A 27,073-nucleotide genomic window follows, 5' to 3' on the forward strand; every position below is an offset into this window, starting at 1 on the left:
AAATGATAATAGGATTAAATGTAATAAATAAGTATTCAAATAAAATTACTTAACTTCCTCATACTCATGTATAATTATAAAATTTAAGTATAAATCAAATGCAAATTTTCATAACATATTTTAAACTTAAATTGCATAACTTAATATATATCACCATGTTTTCTAATTAACCTCAATCAAATGAATACAATTTTGAAACATAAAAATGCCACAAGAAGGTGAAAAATCATCACATCTAATTTCAGGTAAACATATGCAAAAATTGAAATACCAAAAATATCATATGCAAGAATATTACTCAATTTTTTTTATCAACATACATGGATTAGTCACTTCTCATTTATTTTATTTTACCACCTGATTCAAAGGCTCCACTGGGAAGAACTAGGACAAAAACCCAACATCATAACCATTTAAACAATACGTTTAAATATCAAATCACTAAACTTCATTAACACTACTTACCCTTTAACAATTTCTAACTTCCTAACTAAACGTAATTATAATCTAACTACCTAACTTAAACACCTACTAACAATCCTAACCCATAACTAATAACATTATTAAATAAAGTTAAAACCAACTAATATTAAATTTACGTCTAAAACCTTTTTAATTACTAACTATTAAAATATTGATACAATTTTTTTATAAAAAAATTAACAACTAACTTAACATCTATTATTTCTAATTTAACTACCTCTAACACATGTAACTTTTCATAATACAAATGTTATAATACCATTATACATTTTTAAATACTAACTAAAACTAAATATTAATCATAATAACAAACTAACTAACTTTACCACTAACTCCTAACTACAACTCAAACTAACCCCAAATCTTTAGTAACATCTAAACCCTAACTTAACTCCCTAACTCATCTACCCTACCCCATCTCCCTACTCCCACGTCCCTCCCATTAGAGCTTCAATGCACTTAGTTGCAACAAGTCTGCTGCCCACGTGACACATGGCTCAATGACAAGACAACCCATCTACCAATAGGGATGTCGCCTTCCTCATGCCACCCCAACCATGTGATCTCTCTCTTTCTTCCCAAGGCAAAACCGCAAGTGGAATGCAATTGGGTGAGGAGATAAAGTAGCCACCCAAGCAAGGCGCTTAACCATGCCTCTTCACAAAGACCAAAGATTGCAAATTCTATCAAGGGGTCAAGGAAGGAGGTTGCATGTGGTCAAATCCATCCAATGAGTTTTTTGGGCAATTGAATTCGCATGGATGGGGGAAACCAAGGGAAATATTAACCCTTTTCAAAATCAAGTAAAGACCAAGGAAAGAAATAGGATAGTATGGATGGGAAGGAGGATGCAAGTCTTGTCCCCTGCCCCCCACACCCCCCCCCCCCCCCGCCCTCAACTTGCTGAACACATGGAAAAAGGTGGTGGTTTTAAATTTAAGCTTTTACACATTCTTTCCCCACCCATTTTAGGTAAAAAACATACTAGCCTTGCAAGAGAAATGGAAAGACATGGCATGTGAACTTTGAAGGTTTTTTTTTTAAAAATTAATAAAGGTAGATGTAAAGTCAAAGACATGTATTTGATGTAGTCATCAAAGGCTACGTCTAGGCTTGGAAAAGAGAGGAGGTGGAGAATCTACACAATCTTTTCCTTAGCATTGATTACTAAGTTGACTCTTTTCCCAAGCAACCACTCTCCACTTTCTGCCTTGCATCCCATGACACATGGGCTTTAGTTATGAAGGAGGGGATGGGTAGGTGGAAGTTAAGAGGGTGGTTAGTTTAGGATATTATTTGGCTTTTCGAGTTTAATGATTTTTATTTATTTATTTATTATTATTATTTTTAGAAATTTATTTTGTCAAGGGGAAATACCCTTGAGAATATTCTTTGCTTCCATTTTTGAAGACAATATTATTTTCTCATACATTTTCCAAGGAGAAAATGTGCTCTCCCAGGAAATGTATGGGGAATATGCATTTAGAGAAATTTTCTCTTGCTTTCTTTATTTTCTTTTCTAGATGGTATTAACATACTTTTTGAATTTATAAGAATTTAGGAGGATATAAGGATAATAAAAGTTTGTTATGCACCAATTAATCTCTCCTTCTCTTTCTTTAAAGATATTAGACTATTAATTCAACAACAAGGAGATCCAGTGATTTAATATATATTAGTTCTTCTAGGTCTTCTTACACATAGAGGTTTATTAAGAAATTTGTCATATCCAATGTAGATTAATCCAAGGAATATGATTGCGATCTAATTTGTACTTGCTCTCATATTTAAAAATTCACAAAACATACTTAGAGTAATATCCTTTCATTTCTTCATCATTTTTATAATGGAATAAATTTTTCACTATGATGTAAAGAAACATTTTAAATAATGGATATGTTCTATTTTTTAATTAGAGATCAGAATTAAGTGGACAAACTTATTGAAAACACATTTTAATAATACAACAAAACTTCTCTTATGCAAGGAACTATCATTTTTCTTTTTTTTTCTAAGTGTTAAAATTTCCAATTTATACAATTTTCCAAGGGGGATTTTTATTATTTCCAAGTTGATTATAATCACAGGGGTCTAATGTAATGCTCGACCATTTTCGATCATTAATACTGGTTCAAATTTTTACTTAGGTCTAATTATCAGTGTCACAGTTTAGAAATAATACATTTTCTTATTGAATATTTGCAAGGAGAAAATCCCTACTTCATATAATAAATTTTAAATGTCCACACTCAACATGGACCCATTATTGCCCCAATGTCATGAACAAAATATAGGGCAAAAACACACCAACAATTTTTTTTATTTTTAATTCTTAAATGATAATAGAATTAAATGTAGTACATAAGTATTTGAATAGAATTAATTAACATCCTCATACTCATGTATAATTATGAAATTTAAGTACAAATCAAATGCAATTTTTCTTTAAATATTTTAAACATAAATTGCATAACTTAATATATATCACCATGTTTTCTAATTAACCTCAGTCAAATGAATACGATTTCAAAACATAAGAATGTCACAGGAAGCTGAAATATCATCACATTTAATTTCAAATAAACATATGCAAAAATTGAAATACCAGAAATATAATATGCAAGAATATTACTCAATTTTTTTTTTATCAACATACATGGACTAGCCACTTGTCGTTTATTTTATTTTACCACCTAATTCAAACGCTCCACTGGGAAGAACCAAGACAAAAACCCAACATCGTAACCATTTAAACAATAAGTTTAAATATAACATTTTTACATAGGATAGTTATCCTGAGGAGAAATCTCCCAACATATTTGAATTCAATAATATTTCTAAAATTCCTTCTTGGCTCCACAATAGCAAAACCATTACAACATTTGCAACACATCAAGATGATCATCGAGAGAACAAAAAATTACTGGGAGACAATCAATCTTAACATGAAGACAATTTTCAACATTCACTCCCATTCATGTTTGCACAACAGGTTTGTCATTGAACCAGACTGCTTGGAGAATGTTGATTTTTCAAATAGGAGATGTTGGCCACAACATCATAATAGGTGGGCTTTCAGGGCTATAAACTAAAGAACTTCCATTCTTCCATTTCTTAAATTCCAAAACTCTAACACATGATTTCTACTGATGAGTAGAAGTGTCATGCCCAAGAATATAAGGGGCAAACACACACACAATTTTTTTGAGTTAATTAAGATAATAAGGTCAACAAAGGTTCAGATGATTAATTATAACAGAACTAATTGATCAAGTAGTTGAAATTCAGATAACCAAAGGTACTAGGAGATAGAAGCAAGTTCACATTGTTATAGAGAGGTGACAACTTGATTAGAAACATAACATAGAATAGATGTTTTGGATGAACTTAAAGTTTCTTAGTAAATCAATTTATTTAATTTAAAAGACAAATTCATTTTACATTAAGAGACTTTGAAAACTCTAGAAGGTTAGTTAAATATAACTATCATACCATGCTAACTACGCTTACCACATTTATCAAAAATCTAACTAGCCTGAAGTAACATACCATAGAGATAACATTATTATCGACGATACTATCTACATTTTAATTTTACAATTTTCCCAAAACACACCCATAACAATTTCATTCATTAATTTATCCTTTTCTGTTTAAAATTGAAGACTAGAATTAATTCAATAATCTATAAGTTAAATCTAAACTTCTATAAAAAAAACTATTACAAAATTTAAGTTCATCATTAATAGGGTCCATATAAAAAAATTAATCTAAAAAAGCTCACCATAGTATTTAACTAATTAATAAAACATTAAAATTATTCTAGTTAAGATATTCTAATTTCCAAGTTAAAATGTTTAAAATAAACTAGTTTAATATTAACATCATTTCTTAACAATAATACATTACCTCCTAATGCCATCAAATTACTAACCTAGTTTATTGATTAATGCCATACTTAATTTAAAATATAAACAATCTATAACTTAACTAAACATCTAATACATTAGCATAGAATACTTCTGATCAAAATAATAATAACAACTAATCCTAATTTAAATTAACATACATCTCAAACTAACTATACATAAATATTAACTAGAACGAACCTTGACTACTAAAATAAATTAACTTAAATTAAATTTTAAACTAACATAATTTAGTACTGAACTAAGGATATATCAAAACCAAATCAAATTATAATAATACTAATCTAACTAAACTTAAATTTAAAACAAACTTAAACTAATCTTAAAGATAAACATTAACTAAAAAAAGACCTAACTAAATTAAATAATAACATTATAAATATAAAGCAACTAAACTAAACTACTTAAAAATTAAAACTTTTAATAATTAAACTAAACTAAACATTACAAATAATAAAAAAACTAACATACTAACCTATACTCTAACTTAGGAATCCTAATTACTAACTATTCTATTACAAAACTAACTACACAATTGTAAGAAAATGACACTAACCTAACAATCTAATCTACTAACCAATCACTAATGTACTAACCATAATATAAAACAAATAAAATAAAACAAAACTACACTACAACCTAGAACAACTAACTTAAACCTACCCCTCCTACCTTCTACACAGGTCCAAAGACCTAACCACACGAGTGGCCCCTTTCCCCCCCTGCACACTTCCCTATATCCCGTGTGCTGCCCGATGTCTGTAGTATGTGAGGCCTTGCCCTGACCCTTCATGGCCTTAGTTGTTACTTTATCTTTTTGTTACTCACGACTCGAGATGTCGAGACATTATTAGATACTTGAACATATCATATTATTTCATGTTGTGTGATGTTATTTTTAGATATTTGATATTCGTCATTTAATGCTTTATGTATATGTATGTTGATGAATTAAGTAAAATGTAGGATTAACACATTAATTTTGGAATCTTTATGATGAAGGATATAAGTAGGATGCAAGAAACCCTGATTGATGTATGTTTCAATTTATGTGAATTTATGATACGTATAGATGTGCATGTGATTTTTGGGACTACTGATGTGTGCAATGAGTGTGCAGATAAATTTAGCCGAGGAAACCGACGGAGGAACAAAACTGATCTCTATGTGTTAATTTTGAAAACCTTGTTGTTCGTAATTCAAGTATTGTACTATGAGATGTATGTATTTTATTTCTATGTTCAGTGAATGTTAATGTTCATAACTATGTTCTTTTAGTGTTGCTTGACACTTGTAAATTGTTTATGTTCTTCAGTGTGCTGATTAGGGTTAGTTGTGTAACCTTTGGACCCAAGTTGGTTTAAGTTAGTGTCAATTTGCTAATTGGTTCTTAATCGAGGTTAGTCATCCCTAATCCAGATTAGTGCTTAATCTACTTTGTTAGAGTTGTTAGTTGGTCCTAATTATTTCCTAGCCTTTGTTTGGCTCTAAACCTATTCCTAAGGCTTCAAAACATGAAATAATTATACCCAAGGGGTATGGGTATGGGTTGGGGGTCTTTTCCAACCCCTAAGCCCCTTTTGTTGACTTTAGAGATCACTCAAAAAGTCTCATTTTACCTTTGTGCGAAAATTGTAAGTGGTTACCATGAGTTGGCTTACCTCACCTCGTTCTAGTGTTTAAGCACAGTGTGGGTTGAGTTAGGAGTTTCTATAATTTTTAGTGGGTGGGAGAAGTTATTGATCCTTTTGGGTGGTTGAGTTTGAGGCTTATTTAGAGGCCTTTCTTGGTCTAGTAGAGGTTGTTACCCAATCTCTACATTTAGAGAGGAGTTCTTGAAGATTGAAGCAAGGAAAGGGAAGCTCTACTCAAACTTGTTCATTGCCATTACCTCTTTGTGAAGGTTGGAATTCTCATCTCCCTTGTTCAGATTTCATTCTTATTTCATGCTTATGCTACCTTGTTGTTGTTTCAATGTTTGTATGTTTGTGGGTATGTTGGGAAGCTTTGAAAACCATGTTATTTTTGGATGATTTCCTTTCATGTTTATGTTTGCAATTTTGAGATTTTCCTTGCATGGGTGTTTTGGTATTACTCACCCTTGGAGAGGGCAGAAGTGACCAATTTTGGAGAAGGTCTATTTAGTCGGACTTCAACCAGTGTAGAGTCTCTTCTCAGGATGAGAAGAGGGAGAAAGGGTAGGGTATTGTGGGCCCCTACCTGTCAGCACAAACCTTGTATGATTATGGTATGTTGAAATGGAAGAACGGAAGTTCTTGGTATATAGCCTCAATTGGGCATCTGTTTGGTGTTGTGCTTGACTTCTCCTGGTTGGAAGAATCCACCTTTCCCTAGTTTTGATTCATTGTGAATCCTATTGTGTAAACCATGTATGATTATGCTTGTTTGATTATTTCTTGGTTATGCTTGGTTGTCACCCGATCAGATATTTGTTTATTCCATGGTTCTAGAGATGCATTGCAGAAAACATTATAAATCCCTTGATGAGGGCCATGAAGAAAATTCAATTATATTGTTGAAATTTGGGATTGTTATCCTATGTAAATTGGTATTTCAAACTTTGTTGGATTGGCAATGAAGTCGGGTTTTCTTCCCGATTCTTTCTCGGATGAGCCTTTGAATCAGGTTTCCCAATAAAATTGGTGTTTAAGTATTAAAAAAAAAGATTTGCATCTTGTTTGAGTGGCTACCTTGGTTCCCACCCAAGGCAAGTGGGTTGGGAAGTGGGCGTACCACTGACGCAGGGTGAGTAAGCTTGGGTAGCGTGCCCAACCTTTGGGAAGCGCCCATTTAGGGTATAGAGTAGGGGTGTAGGGGGGGGGAGGTGTTTTAGGGTAGTTAGTAGGTGGTTAGTTTAGGTTTAGTTTATGTTTTTTTTTGTTAGTTAGTATTACTTTTAGTTTAGGTTTAATTAAATTAGTTGGGTTTTAGTTTAATTATGTTTTAGTTAATTTTATTGCTAAGTAATAATTATGTTTTGTTAGTTTAGTTTTCATTTGTTTATTGTTTTATATAGTTTAGTTTAGTTTGTTATTAATATTAATACTAAAGTTAGTTTTAGATTTAAGTTAGTAGTTGGAATGCTAATACTTGTTTAGTTGTAAATAGAGTGTAAAAATTAGTTTACTTATTTAATTATTTTGATGCTAAAAATAAGTTTGTGTTAGATGTTACTTTAGATTTAGTTAAGTTAGTTAGTTTGTTTTAAGTTACTTATTTTAATTCGTGTCATGTAAATTAATTTAACAGAAGTCAGTTTTAATTTATTTAAAGTATAGATATTAGATTTAGATAGTTTAGGTTTTTAAAATTGTTTTAGTTGTTTAATTATTTTAGGAAGCTTTAATTTCATAATTGGTTAGAATTTATTTAGTTGTTAGTGAATTAAATTTAAATTAGTAAGTTTATGATAGTTGATTTATATGTTAAAGTAGTCAAAATATTTAAAGTTAATAAATTTTGTATATACATTATGTTTTAATTCTAGTTAATTGTTTTCCTTATAGTGACTTTTCAATATCAATTTAATTGTCAAGTGATATTTGTCTAAGAGATTTATAATTGAACTTGATCTAGTTGAAATTGATTAAAAATTTTCTTTTATAATGTTAACCTCATATGAGATGAAAGAGGCTATGTAATAAATGCTCAATCTATCTTTAATTATAATGTTATAGAGAAAATTTTAAATTTATTGTTTTAAGATTAATATGAAATGAAGGAAATGTCGATATTATTTTTATATCGAGAGCTTCAGTTTAACAATGTATTCCTCCACAAGAGTTTATAAACTTATGATGTAATAAAGTGAATCTTTTCTTGTAATGTGATCGCAAACTTATCAACTTGGGCATTATAATAATTATTAATTTAAAAAAAAAAGATTTGTGTGTTTTTTCCCTCGTAGTTTGGACATGACACAGTACGCAGACCTGTCCCCATCCAAGTCTTGCGTGAGTGGGGATGAGGAAACCTGCGCTTGGGAGAAGGGTGATGGCATTTTGTCATTTGCATTAAAAGAAAATTTTTGCAACACAACTTACCTTGCCCACCTCCCCAAGTCGACGTGACCTCTATACTGCATAGTCTCATCATGCACTAGGCATAAGATGGGTAAAGAGTTAAGATTTGTGGTGAGGGTTTAGAAAATGGGGAAGAGTAGTAATAACAAAAAGTTTATTAGGTGGATTTGGGTAGGATGAGTCAACAAGAATAACTATTGCCACCTAAATTTTGATTTTTATAATGTATATTTGTATCAACGAAATTTATAAAAACATATTTCTTTATATTATATTTTTTTCTAAATTTATTTTGAAAGGGCATCAAGCAAGAATATGCTCTGTTGTATTTGGGTCATATTATTGCAATTCTCATACAAACTCCAGAGAGCAAATCTGCTCCTAGAGGTATTCTTTTTTTTTCTAAGTAAGAATTTTCTCATTAAGCTATAATGTTTTGTGGTTATGAAATTAGTGGTCTCTAGCCTTATGATAACATTGATTTCTTCTTCACACGCATATTAATACAAGGGAATGTGCAAGGTTATAATCTTTTTGTCTTTCCTCCTATAATGTATGTTTTATATAATCATCATATAACATGGTATGTGTTCTATTTTTTTTTAAATTCAAGGAAATATAAAACTTATTAATCAAATTGGTTTTGTTCATTATCAAACTTAACATGGAGAGATAATTTTGAATATACAATGTAGGAATTGGATTACATTTAATACTTAGACATCAATTCAGAGAATTCAACATAACAAATTGCCTTCCATTAACATAATTGAAAACTTGGAAATTCATAATTCAAAGACATTATATAACATCCTATTTTCTCACATACATATGCCTAAATTGAAATCACATGAGAGCACTGCAAGGAAAATTTTATAATCTTTTCCTTTCTCTATTATTTATCCTGGTTCAAGGCTCCATCGGGAAAGAACCAGCAAGAAAACCTGATGTCTTTGCCAATACATCAAAATTCAAATATATTTTACATAATTTTTCAATTCAAATAAAATCTCTTCAAAATTATTCACAAGTACTCTCTTCCAATATCTTCAAAACTTCAAGGAAACACAAGGAGAAGACAAGAGCTGACCCGGGTGAATCATCACAACATCAAGAACAATTCAAGCATGCACCCTAACCCGGTTTTTCACAATAGGTCCGATCATAGAACCTAACTAGGGGGGAGGTGGATTTTCTCAATGGGAGATGTCAATCAACATGCCCTTTCGAAGCTAATACCACAAGGATTTTCATTTCTTTTCCATATTCAAGAATTCACAATATCAAACAAGGCATGTGATGACAAGTAGGGGCCCATACACCCTACCCTCTTTCCCTCCTCTCACCATGAGAGGAGACTCTACACCATTGATGTCCAACTAAGGCCCTACCCCCTTACATGGCCACTTCTTCCCTATCCAAAGGTGAGTAATGCCAAAACAATCCTCATGAAATCACTCAAAACAATTCATCAAGACATGCATAAGAATGCTTCAAGAACAAACAAAAATCCCTCCAAATCCAACCCAACACACAAGCAAGAAAAAACAAGAACAACACAATAGTTTGAGCAAGATTCAAGCATGAAAAACATGAAGAACAAAACTACAAGAGTGAAGAACTCCTACCTTTACGAAAAGAGTTATGGCAAAAATGGTGGGTTGAGAAGAGCTTTTCGCTTTCTTCCTTCAATCTTCCACCTTTCTCCAAATCTAGAGATTGGGTAACCACCCCAAAACTACTCCCAAAATCCTCTAAGTATGATCCTTAACTCAACTAGACTTCAAGAAAACTTAAGATGGAGTTTTTGAGTACAACTCAAGTAGATGACAATCCATTTTCGTAACCCATCAAAAATAGGACTTTTGAGTGACCCTAAAAATCAAACTAAGAGGCTAAGGGGGTGGAAAGTACTCCCCTTCCATACCCTTACCCCTAGGGCACTTAAATTTAATAATTTTTAAGCCATAAAGACTTAATAGGAACAATTAAAAGCTAGGAGAATAATAGAATCAAATAACAACCTTTTAAAGATAGACAATGCAAAGATAGCATATTTAAACAAGGGGTTCAATTTTGTCTTTCTTTTAGGTTTCCCAGCTACATGTCCTACACACTCATTGCACACAATAGTAGGTTCAAGAAATCACATGCATTATGAAATTTACGTATCAGAAAAGTCATATAAATTAAAACATCCATTTTCTAATGATCAATTATTTATCTAATTCTACTCATATTTTTGACCATTTGAATTATATAATCAAAGTGTTAGTTTTGTATTCATTTACTTTATCATCATACATGTTCATAAAGCATTAAATGACAAAATCAAATATCTAAAACTAAAGCATCACACATCATAAATATCATAATAATGTTTAGTGCATCAAATAATGTTCTGACGTATTGAGTCATGAGTATCAAAATAATAATGCCTCATCAGTGCTAGGATGGGTTGGGGTGAGGCCTCACAAGAGGCTCATAACACCCTACTCTCTCTCCATCTCCTTAGACTGAGGAGAGACTTTGCACTATTGGAGTCCAACAATAGACCTGCTCCCATACATGGCCACTTCTACCCTATCTGAGGTTGAGTAATGCCAATACAACCCATACAGTCCTTAAAAAATCAAAAGTGAAAAAAAAAAGGAAAACATTTAAGAAAACCCATTTCAATCCCTCCCAAACATATTCAACAAACACACGAACATACATATGCAAACATAAAGACTTAAGCATGAAACACAATATGAACAACATGAGCTAAGGGATTCCTACCTTCAAAATAAGGTTATGGCAACTGAACAATTTGAGATGAGCTTCCCTTCCTTCTCCTGATCCTTCAATTTTGAATTGCTCTCAAAACTAGAGGTTGGGTGAACAACCTTTCACTCCCAAATTTTCCTATAAATAGGCATTTAACTCAACCACTTACAAAATGCAATAAATCCCCCACTTGAATAATATTTCTAGAAACTTCTAACTCAACCTCACCACTAAAGAAAACTTGAAGGTTAATTTTATCTTATAAAACTCATGATATGATGGAACTTTAATTTTAGCAATAAAGCAAAAATGGGATATTTTAGTTGTCACCAAAGTGAATGAAAGCAGCTAGAGGGGTGGAAAATGCCCCCAACCCATACCCATACCCCTTAGGTACTTATTTTTCATGATTTTTAGCCTCTAGGACTAATTAGGGACCTATAAAAATGCTAGAAAATTTTAGACTTCCTAAAAACCCTCAAAAATGCAAATTAATGACTAATCTTGATTAGGGTAATTAATCTTGATTACTAATTGATTAGCAAAAAGGTAACTAACCTAGTCCAAATTAGATCTTTATGTTACTTGGTTAACCCTAACTATCAAGCTAAAATGCATATATGAGTCATGAGTGTCAAGTGACACTATAAAGTCACCGTTATAAAATATTAACACTTAATGCTTACAAAATGATGCATTCATTCAATTCACGATACAAATAAAATATGAAAAATGGGGTCTACATTTTTTATTAGACTGAACCATCATTTCCACAAATGGTACATAGGCTCTAGTTCTAATTCTCTATTAGATTTCCCATCTAATAAATCATGTACACTCATTTCACACATCAGTAGCTCAAGAAAATCACATGCATATATTTAAAACTTATTTGGATAGTCACATAAATCAAAACATGAATCTTTCATATAATTAACTATTTAATTAATTTCTACTCACATTTAATCATCAGTAATCACATAATCAATATAACATAACCTTATTTATTAATTCAGATTAATACTAGAATAATCATCACTAGGCATGCATATACCTAAACATCATAAATGTCACCAATTACGGAATACTGAACTATCTGAATGTGTATAACCTAATCATCAAGGTACCATAATCAACTTCATCATCATTGGGTGAAAATAGATTGTATGATCGTTAGTGAAATTTTAAAGTTTAAACAGTCAAGATAATGTAGTATTTCTTGAATCACCGAGTATTAAAACATGGATGTATCAATTGATCTCAATTTTCATTAGGGCATTCACAACATAAAACATTACTTCATATCCTTTACATTCTCCTATAATGGTTTTAATAGAGAATTTATATTTGATAATTACATATGAGGAGGGACCTTACATCCTCCCCCACTAGCTTTTGAGTTCCTCCTGAAAGCTGCACAACTAAAATGTTCATCTTATGCTAGACCTTGTCTAGAGTTATATTGAAAGTTACTCTTATAAAAAGAAAAATTAGTAACTCGCATACATACATAGGGATGATAACCTATTTACCTAATTATTATTACTAAAAGGGAAGTTCAATCCATAGCTCTGATATGGTTACATTTTCTAGGGTCAAATACTCCTTAAAACATATTGGTCACATATAAACAACATTCAAATCTAGTATAACATACTTATAAAGTCAATAATAATAATAATAATATCATAGATATTCCATATTCTACACACCCACTCATCAAGGTAACATCTGTATGAGACTCCCTCAAATGAGGTTTTCATATTAAGAAACTTGGCTTTTTATTAAGGTTAAACACTTTTACTTTAGATTTTCCACAACATACTGATTATTTAATAGGCCACAAAACAAGTCCATTACTACACATGCACCTTTTGCATCCAAAAATCCATTAGGTTAACTAGTAACCTTAACCAGTCATATGCTTGGGTGAAATTTCATTACTCATAATAGTCAACAAATATTCACTGGTCCTATTTTCAAAGTCTTGGGAGAGGGTGGGGCATGAATGCTCTGACTAATAATCCCATACACTAATGCTATGCAACCACTTAATCATCAGGAATACTTTTTGGTAGGCCCATCATATGTCACTTTGCCAACAAAATTCATAAGAAAATGCCTCAAATTTAAATTCAACATCAAGGATGAAATATCCAATGCAAAAGTCTGAAACAAAAGTAATAAAGAGTGGCCACAATAGAAAAACTTTAATTAAAAAATAAATACATGACCTAGAGGCAAAATAGCATCATCAATAATACAATTGGCTTAACAGCTACACATCACATTGCTGGCAAAAAGAAAAGAACATTAAAAATACCAAAATCTAAAATCAGACATATAAGGAAATAAATCTAATCACTTACAAAATTTACATTATTGACATAATGTGGTCATACCAGGGTATCTGAAGGAAAAGGGAAATCTTAGGATTTTGAAATACATTGTATGGATCTTGAATTGAAATTAGATGGTGGTCTAAAGACCATGTCACTCAACCTATGATTGATCCCACCTATTAACTATATAGCTCACTTTATCGACATCGCCTTACAATTAGAGTTTACTATACCAAGGGGTTTGGCCTGATCAAAACTCACTCCAAAAATGAAAATGCGAGGATACTAATCCAAGTCCCCTTGAATCCTCTTGTTGTTACATTAGTTCCCTTTTGAAGAATCTTAACATGTGGGGACATCAATATCAATAAATTTGTACTCTAAGTTGTAGTTACAATATCAAATCTCTTATCCTTAATTCACTAAAATTATATATTAGGTCTCCTATCAACAACCTTTCTTAGGTCAAAATTTACCACAATATATCAACTAAAGTTATGTTATCATTCTCACCAAATTTGGTATGATCTTGTATACATATATACATCACTGCCTGTGTTATTCCATCCTTTGTACAAGTTCTATTTATCCTCTAATAATGTATTGAATGCTATTGTTCTTATCTATAATTCCATATTCCATGTCTCCTAGTCATGGATGACTTATGATTTCATCCTTAGGTTGTAGGTTTACAACTAGCTAGGTATAAAACCATTATTAGGATGTTGCCAATGTTTACTCATTCATTTTTACAACTATCTCCTTGCTGACGATATAGGTCATCATTATTGTTTTTATCATACCTCATGGCTTATAATCTACTTACTACTTAATTTTGATACCTAAACATTTAGTTCATGTTAGGTTGATTACCACATCGTGACTTTACTTACTCTATATTGTAGGGTTATAATTGGTCCAAGAAATTCAATGTTAGATTCTACTAGCATTCACTTGATAGCTAAAAACTTATTTCTCATGCTTATACAATAAGCTTGTCGATATAATTAAACTCACATAACCCTATCTTAGAAGTTTACATTTTCCCACCATTTAATTTTTTTTCTTACCACCATATTTTTAGATAGATTTAATCCCCAATTAGGGTTCTACTACTCATAGTAGAACTAGGATTCTTTGTTCCTAGCTACCTCACTTGTTCAACAGCTTCTCGTGTTAGTAATCCTATTGTTCGAGGTTTCCAAAGGTTACTTGCAGATTTCAATTGAGTTCTTGTTTTTTTTTTTTTCTCATATTAATAATCCACTATATAAATACATACTACACTACAATGGTTATGTGAAGTAGACAAATGATTAAGAGTGAGTATCGAATACCTATCATTAAGATGTAGAGTCAAATAATATGGGAGTACATAGTTCCGGTTCAATGAGTCAATCAATTGAACATTTAGTATCAAATTTCAAAGGTACATCTTCCAATTCAATTTACATTTTAGGGTCTCCAAGTTCATAAGTCGATTATGATGCTACCCGCTTTTAACACTATACTAGATCAATCCTTGGGAGAATCTAATTCTGAATTTATAGGTTAAGCCATCATAACATATTAATACTTAATTCAGGATATTATCATAACATCTTTAGAACTAGTTATAATATTAAAACATTTATCATTAAACTAATTGCGACATTGTCCCATCTTCTAATCAAAACCTCTTCTATCAAGCTGTCTAGACAACTTTAAAATCCATTATACATTTAAATTTTGATATAGCCATTTGAACTAATTAAATCATTTTTATTCATCATTTAAATTATTACAACATTCAAATCTTTTTAAAACATGTCCTGATTTCTTAAACAGGTTATCTAGTCAATTATAACTTACACTCTTAGATCGTTATACATTATCAATAACTAACTCGGTAATTCCTAGTATCCATAACATTAATAACATACTAATTTAATCCAATCATTTATTTAAACTCTTAAAGTTTAACTAAACTCTTATCATAAACTAATTAATCTAATTATTTACAATTAAATTAAATAACTCACATAAACTTAAACCACATAATAAAACTAACTAACTATATCACATCTAACATTAGCTACTAACATTAAAAGAAGTCACTAAGATCATATAAGTTTTTCCCTTACTAACTCTAAAATTTTACAAAAATCACTAAACTTCATTAATACTACTTACCATTTAACAATTTCTAACTTCCTAACTAAACTTAATTATAATCTAACTACCTAACTTAAAAACCTACTAATAATCCTAACCCATAACTAATAAAATTATTAAATAAAGTTAAAACAAACTAATATTAAATTAACATCTAACACCTTTGTAATTACTAACTATTAAAATATTGATACAATTTTATTTTTTTTAAATTAACAACTAACTTAAAATATATTATCTCTAATTTAACTACCTCTAACACAAGTAACTTTTCATAATACAAATGTTATAATAACATTATACATTTCTAAATACTAACTAAAACTAAATATTAATCATAATAACAATCTAACTAACTTTACCACTAACTCCTAACTACACCTCAAACTAACCCCAAATCTTTACTAACATCTAACCCCTAACTTAACTCTCTAACCCATCTACCCTACCCCATCTCCCTACTCTCACGTCCCTCCCATTAGAGCTTCAATGTGCTTAGCTGCAACAAGTCTGCTACCCATGTGACACATGGCTCAATGACAAGGCGACCCATCTACTAATAGTGATGTTGGCTTCCTCATGCCACCCCACCCATGTGATCTCTCTCTCTCTCTTCCCAAGGTGAAACCACAAGTGGAATGTGATTGGGTGAGGAGATAAAGTAGCCACCCAAGCAAGACGCTTCCCCATGCCTCTTCACAAATACCAAAGATTGCAAATTGTATCAAGGGTTCAAGGAAGGAGGTTGTACATGGTCCAAGCCATCCAATGATTTTGTTGGGCAAATGAATTCACATGGAGGGGGGAAACCAAGGGAAATTTTAACCATTTTCAAAATCAAGTAAAGGCCAAGGAAAGAAATAGGATGGTATGGGTGGGAAGGACGATGCAGGTCTTGTCCCCCCCCTCCCCCCCTCAACTTCCTGAATGCATGGAAAAAGGTGGTGGTTTTAAATTTAAGCTTTTAAACATTCTTTCCCCACCCATTTCAAGTAAAAAGCATACCAGCCTTGCAAGAGAAATGAAAAGACATGGCACGTGAACTTTGAAGGTTTTTCTTTTTTTTTTAACTTAATAAAGGTGGATGTAAAGTCAAAGACATGTATTTGATGTAGTCATCAAAGGCTACGTCCAGACTTGGAAAAGAGAGGAGGTGGAGAATCTATGCAATCTTTTCCTTAGCATTGATTACTAAATTGACTCTTTTCCCAAGCAACCAGTCTCCACTTGCTGACTTGCGTCCCATGACACATGGGCTTTAGTTATAAAGGAGGTGATGGGTAGGTGGAAGTTAGGAGGGTGGTTAGTTTAGGATATTGTTTCGCTTTTTGAGTTTATTGATTTTTATTTATTTATTATTTTTTTTTTTTAAATTTATTTTGTCAAGGGGAAATATCTTTGAGAATATTCTTTGCTTCCATTTTTTAAGACAATATTATTTTCCCATACATTATCTAGGGAGCAAATGTGCTCTCCCAAGAAATTTATGGGGAATATGCATTTAGAGAAATTTTCTCTTGCTTTATTTATTTACTTTTCTAGATGGTATTAACATACTTTTTGAATTTATAAGAATTGAGGAGGATATAAGGATAATAAAATTTTGTTATGCACCAATTAATCTCTCCTTCTCTTTCTTTAAAGAAATTAGACTATTAATTCAACAACAAGGAGATCCAGTGATTTAATATATATTAGTTCTTCTAGGTCTTCTTACACTTAGAGGTTTATTAAGAAATTTTTCATATCCAATGTAGATTAATCCAAGGACTATGTTTGCAATCTAATTTGTACTTGCTCTCATATTTAAAAATTCACAAAACATACTTAGAGTAATATCCTTTCATTTCTTCATCATTTTTATAATGGAATAAAATTTTCACTATGATGTAAAGAAATTTTTTTAAAAATGGATATGTTCTATTTTTTAATTAGAGATTAGAATTAAAGTGGAAAAACTTATTGAAAACACATTTTAATAATACAACAAAACTTCTCTTATGCAAGGAACTATCATTTTTCTTTTTATTCTAAGTGTTAAAATTTCCAATTTATACAATTTTCCAAGGGGGATTTTTTTTTTCCAAGTTGATTATAATCATAGGGGTCTAATTAAATGTTTGACCATTTTCAATCATTAATATCGGTTCAAAGTTTTACTTAGGTATAATTATTAGTGTCATAGTTTAGAAAGAATACATTTTCTTATTGAATATTTGCAAGGAGAAAATACCTACTTCATATAATAAATTTTAAATGTCCACACTCAACATGGACCCATTATTGCCCCAATGTCACGAAGTAGGGCTCTGATACCAAAATGTCATGAACAAAATATAGGGAAAAAACACACCAAATTTTTATTTTTTATTTTTAAATGATGATAGGATTAAATGTAATACATAAATATTTGAATAGAATTACTTAACATCCTCATACTCATTTATAATTACAAAATTTAAGTACAAATCAAATGCAATTTTTCTTAACATATTTTAAACATAAATTGCATAACTTAATATATATCACCATGTTTTCTAATTAACCTCAATCAAATGAATATGATTTCAAAACATAAAAATATCCCAGGAAGGTGAAATATTATCACATTTAATTTCAAGTAAACATATGCAAAAATTGAAATACCAGAAATATCATATGCAAGAATATTACTCAATTACTTTTTATCAACATACATGGACTAGCCATTTCTCATTTATTTTATTTTACCACCTGATGCAAAGGGTTTGCTTTTTCGAGAAAGAACCAAGAAGAAAACCTGACATCGTAACCATTTCAACAATAATTTCAAATATAACATTTCTACACAAGATTATTATTCTGAGGAGAAATCTCCCACCATATTTGAATTCAATAACATTTCTGAATTTCCTTCTTGGCTCCACAATAGGGAAACCATTACGAAGTCTACAACACATCAAGATGACCATGGAGAGAACAAAAACTAACTGGGAGACAATCAATCTTAACATAAAGAAAATTTTCAACATTCACTCCCATTCAAGTTTGCACAATAGGTTCATCATTGAGCCAGACTAGGCAGAAGGTGGATTTTTTCAATAGAGATGTCGGCCATAATACCATAATAGGTGCCCTTTTGGGGCTATAATCTAAAGAACTTCAATTATTCCGTTTCTTAAATTCCAAAACTCAAACGCATGGTTTGTGCTGATGAGGAGGGGGCCATAACACCCTACTCTCTATCCCTCTCCTTAGATTGAGGATAGACTCTGCACTATTCGAGTCCAACTATAGACCTCCTCCCATACATGGACACTTCTAACCTATCTGAAGGTGAGTAATGCCAATACAACCCACACAATCCTTCAAAAATTAGAAGTGAAAAACAAAGGAAAACATTTAAGAAAACCTATTTCAATCCCTCCCAAACATATTCAACAAACACATGAACATACATATGCAAACAAAAAGACTTAAGTATGAAACACAGGATGAACAACATGAGCTAAGGGATTCCTACCTTCAAAATAAGGTTATGGCAACTGAACAATTTGAGATGAGCTTCCCTTCCTTCTCCTTCTCCTTCAATCTTGAATTGCTCTCTAAAACTAGAGGTTTCATGAACAACCTTTCACTCTCAAATATGCTTCTAAATAGGCATTTAACTCAACCAATTACAAAATGCAATAACTCGCCCACTTGACTAATGTTTCTAGAAACTTCTAAGGCAACCTCACCACTAAAGAAAACTTAAAGGTGGAGTTTATCTTATCAAACTCATGATGGAACTTCAATTTTCGCAGTAAACCAAAAATGGGATATTTGAGTGGTCACCAAAGTCAACAAAAGGGGGCTAGAGGGGTGAAAAATGCCCCCAACCCATACCCATACCCCTTAGGTACCTAGTTTTCATGATTTTTGGCCTCTAGGACTAATTAGGGACCTTTCAAAATGCTAAAAAATTTTGGAATTCCTAACAACCCTCAAAAATACAAATTAATGACTAATCTTGATTAGGGTAATTAATCTTGATTATGAACTGATTAGCAAAAAGGTAACTAACCTAGTCAAACTTAGATCTTTAGGTTACTTGGTTAACCCTAACTATCAAGCTAAAATGCATATATGAGTCACAAGTGTCAAGTGACACTATAAAATCACTGTTACAAAATATTGACACTTAATGCTTACAGAATGATGCATTCATTCAATTCATGATATAAATAAAATATGAAAAATGGGGTTTCCAAAGTTTTTTATTAGACTGAACCCTGGTTTCCACAAATGGTACATAGGGTCTAGTTCTGATTCTCTATTAGATTTCCTAGCTAATAAATCCTGCACCGTCATTTCACACATAAGTAACTCAAGAAAATCACATGCATATATTTAAAACTTATTTGGATAGTCACATAAATCAAAACATTAATCTTTCATATAATTAACTGTTTAATTCATTTTTACTCACATTTAATCATAAGTAATCATATAATCAATATAACATAACTTTATTCATTAATTTAGATTAAATACTAGAATAATCATCATTAGGCATGCATATACCTAAACATCATAAACATCACCAATTAAGGAGTACTAAACTATTTGAATATGTATAACCTAATCATTGAGGTACCATAATCAATGTCATCATCATCGGGTGAAAACAACTCGTATCATTGTTAGTGAAATTTTAAAGTTTAAACAGTCGAGATAATGTAGCAGTTCTCGAATCACTGAGTATTAAAACATGGATGTATCAAATGATCTCAATTTTCATTAGGGCATTCACAATATAAAACTTTATTTCATATCCCTTTCAATCTCCTATAATGATTTTAACAGAGAATTCATATTTGATAATTACATATGAGGAGGGACCTTATAGAAAGATCATAGATATGGTCTAGCTGAACTACATTTGCAACAATTAATGGAGAACCTTGGAGCGATCAGGAAAACTAAGAGTGCACGGTAAAATTTTGGTTCAATTTTGATTTTTATATTATTTTATGTGCAAAAAAGATTCCCCTCATTTGGTACTATGGGATGGAAAATGAACAGATCGGTACTATACAGATTGGTGAATATATTGAGTAGCTAGGAGAGAATTTTGAATATCTAATGACAACCTATTTTGAAGACTTGAAGAAGTCAATGAAGGAAAGATTAAAAATACTACCATCCTTAGTTGAGAAACACTATAATGATGTATGTTTTCTTGTGGACACTAACTATACATTTATTCAAGATGCTACACCAATAGTAAGATGGTTGAGGCCACTTGGTTATGAAATAAATGTGGATGAAGCCTTTGCAACCATCACAATTTTACTATTAGAAGAGGTAAACAAAATTAAAAAGTTATTTGGAAACTATGAGATGGTAAAATCCAAAATTACCATAGAATTGAAGACTGTTTCAGCTTTGAAGAGAAAGGAAAAGATAGTAAAGAAGTTGAAAGCTAAGTTAGGAGAGGATGCCAAGGTAGAGGAAGAAGAAGAAGAAGAAGAAGAAGAAGAAGAAGAGGATGAAGAGGGAGAAGAAAACCAAGCACAAGAACCTCTAACTTTGACACAATGCAAGGGATAAGATCAAGAAGAGGAGCAAACTAAAGGTGCTAAGGGACAAGAAGTTGATGAAGCACCTACTCCTGCCAAGCCAAAGAAGAGTAAGGCCAAGGCATAACCTATGGCAAGGGCTAAGAAAACTATTAAACAAAGCCAAGATGAGCCCACTACACCTACTACAAGAGTCAACACATGTGCAACTACATGAAAGTCCAAGGAGAAGACAAAAAAAACTGAACAAGGAAGTCAAGAGAAAAAGAGACAAAAAGGAAAGTATGTGGAACAAGTAGAGACTAATGAAGAGAAAATAGAAATAGATGACAATGACCAATTTAAGGTAGTGAATCATAATCCTCTCTTGCTAATTTATGTAAAAATATTAGAAATGGTGTAGACCTATCAGGATTTGGTCATGTTGATTTTGATAAACTGGGTAAAGTAGAGAAAAATCAAGTGGAGGAGGCCATATATGCCATGATGGAAAAATTCAAGACAATTCCACTAGAGATTTACAACTCAATGCCTAAGAGTTTATATGTCAGAGTTGAGAAAAAATGGCATTATTTTCTAAACTTGGAGAAATATATAAAAGAAATATCCCTAGCCCAAGTGATATCAAAATTAACAAAGGCATAAATTGCTAAGGTTGTGAAGAAGTACACAGTTAGGTTTGCACCTAAATATAAAGCCTTTAGCATTTTGCAAAACAATATTTAGGATGTTGTCAAGAAGACCACTCAAATGTGGAAACTTACTTATGGATTGACAAGAGTAAAGGAAGGAGTGTAAGAACTCATTGAAGTAAAGGATGATGAAGGAGATGACGAAAAAGGTGACACAATTGGACGAAGAATGGATATGTAAGAAGATGACAAGGCAACAACTAAGCTTGAGCAACTAGAAGAACATAGTGTGCAAGACACACAATTGGTGAGTGTCAGTCCTCCACATATCACAAGTGAGACTACTAAAATAATAATTGTCAAGGATGTTTCTGAACTATTAGCTCAGAAAATTAATCCCCTCACTAAAGATGATTTGAAGAATATCTTAGATTAGTCTACATTCTAGGACTAACTTTGTGACAATCTTGTTTTGGTAAGTGTGGATGAGCTACAAAAATTAGTGAATGATTTTGCAAGGGAAAAGGTGAATCCACCAAAACCATCTTCCATCATTCCTCTAGTCACTAATGTACAACCTTTAGTAAAGATCTTAAAATCCATATCAAATAAGGTTGATACAATTGTCAAGATTGGTATTGTAGAAAAGAACATAGTGGAAGCACAAGTTGCTATTGTAGAAATAGGTTAAATAGACTTATCTACACCTATTGCACAAGGACAAGGTGTAATTTAGGTCATTGTGGTAGAAAAGGGCAAACTTGAAGAGAGTGAGATGATACCACATCTGAAGGAGCAAACTTCCATCCAAGCCCTAGCAACCTTACCAATATTTGGCACTCCATCAAGTCATACTCTTCAAAAGCTAGGCACAGAAGCTACTCTATTGTAGATCTTAGTGCCAAGCCCTAGTTCATCAAAGGCTGAAGAAGTAATTCAATATGGAGATGTGAGCCTTGATGAAGATATAATTTTACCAAAATTTGATTTCAATACTATGACAATAGAATAAAAGGGCATAGGCCCTAGCAAAAAAAAAGCATCAGGAAATGCTTAGGAGGGTGCATAGGTAGAAATAGGCACTTCAAGACATCAAAGGCATCATTTTAGATGCATTTAGTCTACCAACTCTAGATGATACCAAGCCACTAGTGGATCAACTAATAGATATAGTGGATAAGGTCAGGAATGAAGACCTGGATACAAATGTCAAATTACTTAAATGGTCAAAAAAAAGATCTAAAACAAAGTAAATGAGAAAATATATGGTGATATAGCACTAACACAAGTTGCATTTGTAACTAAGGTTGAGGATATGAAGAAGGTACTTGAGAACATATTCTCATTGTACAAAAAAATATGCAATCCAACACTCTTCACCCAAGAGGTCCTAGAAGTCACATTCTAAGTCTAGAGAGCCAAATTCTTGTATCAAGTGCAAGACTACCAACAAATTCTGCTCAAAGTGAGAAGCGTTTCAAGAAATTTCTTGAAAAATAGAATTAATTAGTTTTATTGAAAACAAATGAGGCCAATATAAGGTCCAAACTGAGTAGCATCCAAGCAACCCTCACCCCCCATATGGAAATAATACTCAAGGAGCTAGGTTATGTTGAAACCCTATTGAAGAAAGTTCCCAATCTTTCTACCATGGATGGTCTAGTTCACCTTGCTACTGAGCTTCTAATCCAAATCAAGTCATTGGATGTACCATGTCATAACTGGGATGCAGCTCTCAAAATGATATTAGATGTCTATAACTTTTTTTTAGACAAACACACAATTAGTGTATAGCCCATTGACATAAGTGTCCAAAATGGGGAGAATTAGATAAAAAGGGGGAGATATATTTTTTGGGAGATATAGAGAAAAGGGGTAGAATGAAATAAGAGAATGGGGAAGAATAAGAAAAGAGAGAGAAACCATCAAAATACAAGAAGTATCAGATGAAAGAGAAAAGGAGGAGATATATTTTTGCTGAGATATAGAGAAAAGGGGGAGAATGAAATAAGAGAATGGGGGAGAACAAGAACAGAGAGAGAAAGAATCAAAATACAAGAATTATCAGATAAAAGAGAATCAACATGAAGTCAAAGTGTATTAGTAGAGACACACTTACTCAATACGAGTACCCAATTTTGGATACAGAATAGACATATCAATTCAAGGGGAGTTATCAAATTTTAAGGTATCTAAGTTATTGCAAAATTTTGGAATTTTGATGTTTTGCACATATAAGCCAAGTTGAGACATGTTATGCTAGGAAGATTAAGGATGATAATATATACTCAAGTGTTTTTGACACTCATGTCAAAGGGGGAGACTGTTAATCTTAGATTGGTTTTGATAAGTGAGTGTCAACACACTTAAGTTATTTACTTAGTTCATGCTGAACAAGTAGCATATGCTGAGAAAATCATAGACCAAGTCAAGTCGTAGTGAGTGACAATGTCCTGACCTAAATTTACAAGGAAAAATGCAACAAACATATATTTATTTATTTTTGAAAGGTGAACTAGAAGTAGTACGCATCGACCCTTTCTTGTTTGAATGTTCTATCGAACTGTGATGTATGACATAGTAGATAGGTAATATTATCATATCAAAATTCACATCCTATCCTCAAAGTGAGTCATTACTTATGTGATTGTGAAGCACAATTTCTGAAATGGTGCGGTTATAATGGATCAATAGTTGTTTAGGTGAGGATTTTTTACAACAAGATATTGTGAATTTTTTATCATTTATTCAATATCCAAATTTTGAAATAAATTAGTACATAGAAATCTCTTATTTTTATCTAGAAGTCATATCATTATGATTTAGTGAAATAAATAAGGAATGCATAAAGATCCAATTGAGAATTACGATTCTATTATCAACTATAAACTATTAGTCTTAACCATGATTCTTAGTTTATACCTCCAATTATATTCTACTATAAAACATCGTCTAGTTACCAACTACTATAATTAATACCATTCCATATATCAATCTATCTACTAATTCCTATATATAAATTAGTTACTTTGCAATTACCATATCAATCCTATAACCTAATGTCTATTCACTACAAAGTGATTAGTATATAACATAGTTACTTTATGATTTATTAAATAAATCCTAGTGATCCTAACAAATAAAATGCATTCCCAATTATTCTATTTAATCACATATAGTATTAGTTAATTAACCCTAACCATAACTTCATTTGCTTAGGTTCAACATCACATTCCCATGTCCCAACATTTCCATCTAACTTATGCTACACATGTCCCCATCCCATCCTAATCATTATTTAAATTATTAAATAAATAGAATGAACCTACATTCTCTTCTTACCACTATTGCCTACAAAATCCTAACCACATACACTTTATCCTCTTCCAATGGATTAAATCTGATCCCATAAACCTCCCTTATGCTAACTTGATCATTGTTTGAACCTTGCATTTTCCCCAAGAAAATATCCTAAGTCCTACCCAAAAGTCATGTGCCCTTATTTCTCCCTCTAAGGAACTTAGTAGTGATTATTTTACCTCCCCCACAAAGTACCTATTTGCAAGGACAAGTCACATTAGCCCCAAGGTGTCAAATCTACCATGCTCATGTTTTCCCAAACTTTATTTCCTCTCCCACTTGTGCAATGCCTAACTCCCCCTTTTCTAGGTGAGATGCAGTGAAAGAAATCAAAGTTTAACTTTTTGCACAATTCCAAATGTTCTAGGCACCTAGGAAGGGAAAGGAAAGTTTTATGACATGACTAAAGGTCTCCATCATTATGCTTTTCCATAGGCTCAAGCAAGACAATGAAAACTCACTGGGGGGGGCACAATACTATCTCTCCATGTATGATTTTTATTTGAACATGGTTTTAGGATGACACCTATGTGAGATGGTTTCACCAATAGTAAATTTGGTATAAATTTATACATTTATTTCTTTGTATAGGGAGGTGGTTTAAGTGCTAAGTATTGTCCCCTTTTTTTATTTACTTTTTTTTTTTTCTCTTGTTTTCTTTCTCATCCTCCTATCTCATCATGTACATATGGTGTATTTGTTTAACTTCAGTTTATTTATTCTTTTAAGTCCATTTACTTAAGAGTTACTGACCAATCATTACCCTAGCTAACTTTCTAGGATAAAAGGCTTGGCTTATTAGTTTATTATTTTGTTTTGTACAAGGTCCTATCATGATCTAAGGACATCTGATCTCAAGGATGACACCTTATTAATGGAGGGTGGTTTTAAAATTATTTATTCGTAACTTATAGTTTTTAAGATATTATTATCTTATTCATGGCCTATTATTTTATTGACCTGTATTGGCAAGAGACATTATTTGATTTTACTCATACATTTTCTAGAGAATGAATATGCATCTACATGCACTTTTTTTAAAAGTTGAGCTTATTTCCTTGTTTTCCTAATAATTTTCTCTGTGGTTACTTATAACTGAGTTGATATAATTTGAACATTGCATTATATATTTCAATGCTTATTCCATATAGTGAAATCTATGGTAGGTACATGACAACTACCATATTACTACCAAACTTAAATTGCAAGATACCCTTATGTGAGACACAATGCAATATTTTACATGGAATTTTATGAACTTCAAATACTCTAATTTTATTTTTGATGTCTCCTTCATGACTATGAATTCAATATCAATTAGAAACATAATCTACACCTAATATGATTCAAGATTGAACACAAATGCATCTAAATTTTTCATATGAGACTAGAGGAAATAAGAATAACAAAATGATAATCTCATAATCATCTTTCTAATGTCTACCATGAAACTTAATCCTTTTCTTCAATGAATTCATATCCAAGGAAATGAAAATACAATTACAATTTGACAAAGTTCTCTTTCAAAGTCCTCTCATTTCTTCTATACTACACACTTGTCAAACATGAACCTAGCGTGGTGAAATCAATATTTTGAAATATACACAATGGAAATACCTTTTCACAATACATAGATGACATACAACCTCTCTATTGACAAATGAAATAGAACAAAGATAAGACTCTCACAAATACAATATAATCACATGACAATATGGATTTTTATCTCTATTTCAATAGAAATATAATAGTGTCAAATTATTCTCCTATGAAATGGAAAGGTTACATGAGCTCCAAGTTTCCAAGATCATCAAGTAA

Source organism: Cupressus sempervirens, chromosome 6 (genome assembly GCF_028749045.1).
Source record: "Cupressus sempervirens isolate cs-2001-9-10 chromosome 6, ASM2874904v1, whole genome shotgun sequence".
NCBI classification, from domain to species: domain Eukaryota; kingdom Viridiplantae; phylum Streptophyta; class Pinopsida; order Cupressales; family Cupressaceae; genus Cupressus; species Cupressus sempervirens.